Source organism: Sinocyclocheilus anshuiensis, unplaced genomic scaffold (genome assembly GCF_001515605.1).
Source record: "Sinocyclocheilus anshuiensis isolate Anshui unplaced genomic scaffold, SAMN03320099.WGS_v1.1 scaffold213, whole genome shotgun sequence".
NCBI classification, from domain to species: domain Eukaryota; kingdom Metazoa; phylum Chordata; class Actinopteri; order Cypriniformes; family Cyprinidae; genus Sinocyclocheilus; species Sinocyclocheilus anshuiensis.
In genome coordinates, this window is record NW_015540860.1 from 1040425 (window position 1) to 1042978 (window position 2554).

Consider the following 2554-nt stretch of genomic DNA (forward strand, 5'->3'; position numbering starts at 1 on the left):
AAAAAAGATCTAGAAAGTTACAAATCTCAAAGTCCACTCCAAAGGGAGATATTTCGTATTTTAAAAACCCCTTTTCAAGAACTACAACGAACGACTCGTTTGGACTACAGCATTTGTTTTCCAGCCTTTGTGATATCACAAAGCGGCTCATTGGAATATCATTACAAATAATTCCCGCCTACAGAAATTCGAATGGTTGGGGGGTGGGGAGGGGCGAAGTTGTGATTAGAAAGCTTGGTTGAGTGAGTGCATCAGACGAGATGACGAAGAAGAAGTGCTGCTGCAGAGTTAGTGCATCAGAGAAAACGAAGAAGAAGAGCTGCTGTGCTGTAGCGTCAAATTTTCGTATAAGTATAAAGTATAACATGACGTAGCTGGGTGCCGCGGACAGACGCCGAACGGCGCCGCCGGTGTGCCTACACTCATAGAAAATAATGTATTTGAATTTTAAAGATGTGGCACGACGCGACACTGCGCTTCTCGTCCGGTGCGTGAAACGCTGTTTTTTTCACCCCTGTGCCCAAACGTCTTTGTTTGGGCTTCCGAAAGCGGATGATGTCAGGAAACAGTGGATTCATAATATAATTTAAACTTGGAAATAAACAAAGTTTAAAATATGTTTAAAGTGCCCCTATTATGGGTAATGAAAGGTTCATATTTTGGTTTTGGGAGTCCCCAACAACAGGTTGACATGCATGCAAAGTCAAAAAACACTTTCATTGTCTTATAATATGCATTTATTTTTACCTTATTTGCTCAACGACTCCAAACCCCTCCTTTGCGTGACGCTAATCTGCGGTGATTGGTCTGATTGGTCTCATTTTCATTCAGGCCAACGCGAAAAGACCAACAAGTTGGCGGGCAATAGGCTAATGTTTCATGTTGACGTCAACATGAAACGGCTTGGGATTCGTTTTAAAAACGACTAATTTCAATGATTCAGAGTCGACTCTTTCTTTTGAGAGACAATAACTTTATACATATTGCACTTTCAGATTTAAAACTTTGCAGGATGTTTTCATTCACTTAGAGCTGTGCTACACACTACATGAAAGGTAATTTTCAAAAATCCATAATAGGGGCACTTTTAAAAAATGTTTCAATGTAACATGAATAAATAGGAATACGTTTCTGAACTATTTCTAGGTCACTAATAAATAAGTACATTTGTGACACTGATCATGTGACTCTGATCAAGCTCAAGATGATCTTTGGATCATCTCAAATCTGGAGAACATTATCATCAGGTTTCACACAAACTTGTAGAGTTCAAGAGGTTCAAGTGCTGAGAAACCAATTTCAACGGTTTACTCAAATTGTTATGCTGATGATATCTTTTGTAATGGTATTTTATTATCCATTATTATTAAATTATACAAATGGAAAGCTTAGATGCATTTGCTCTAGTGGTCTCAGACTTCTGGACCTCACTGTAAGTCACGAGGAGCCTCACCTTGCACCAGCATCACACGTTCAGAGAAATTAGCATTTTCTAGGAGAAAAAGATGAGTAAATGAAATAGAAAAATAACAAATTAATAATACAGGTATTGTTAGTATCGTTTAAATATGGATATACCTATGTAACTCACATTGTTAACACATCCCTTCACACTGGTGTTTTTCCCTCAACATTTAAACAGGCTCGTATAACCCCACTTCTTAAGAAACCCACTCTTAACCCAACTCTTTTAGAGAACTACAGACCGGTTTCCCTTCTAACTTTCATTGCAAAAACACTTGAACGAGTTGTGTTCAACCAAGGCTCTGCCTTTCTCATACAAAACAACCTCCTGGACAGCAACCAATCTGGCTTCAGAAGTGGATATTCGACCGAGACTTCCTTGCTCTCAGTTGTTGAAGCCCTAAGACTGGCAAGAGTGGCTTCCAAATCTTCTATACTTATCTTGCTGGATCTGTCCACTGCTTTTGATACGGTGAACCACCAGATTCTCCTGTCAACCCTATTGGAAAATGGCATCTCAGGAACCACATGCCAGTGGTATGAGTCTTACCACGACATCTCTATAGGTTCTGTCATTCAGAAACATGGCTTTTCATATCACTGCTATGCTGATGACACTCAACTCTACCTCTCATTCCATCCTGATGATCCGACGATAGCTGCTCGCATCTCAGCATGTCTAACAGACATTTCTTGTTGGATGACGGACCATCACCTTCAACTCAACCTGGCTATGACAGAACTGCTTGTGGTTTCAACAAACCAATCACTTTATCAAAATTTCACCATCCAGTTAGGCTCAACCATAACTCCTTCAAAAACAGCTAGAAACTTTGGAGTTGTGATTGATGATAAGCTGAATTTCTCAGACCACATTGCTAAAACTGCCCGGTCCTGCAGATTTGCTTTATACAACATTAGGAAGATCAGGCCCTTTCTTTCAGAACATGCAACACAACTCCTTGTTCAAGCTCTTGTTCTATCCAGGCTGGACTATTGCAATGCTCTCTTGGCAGGTCTTCCAGCCACTTCTATCAAACCTCAAGAATTAATCCAAAATGCCACTGCAAGATTAATCTTTAATGAGCCG

General features: G+C 40.0%; 1 pseudogene; it reads right to left on the bottom strand.

Annotated features, from left to right (window-relative positions):
* LOC107687989 (C-type lectin domain family 10 member A-like) overlaps window positions 1-2554 on the bottom strand; it is an 8809-nt pseudogene that overhangs the window by 4098 nt on the left and 2157 nt on the right.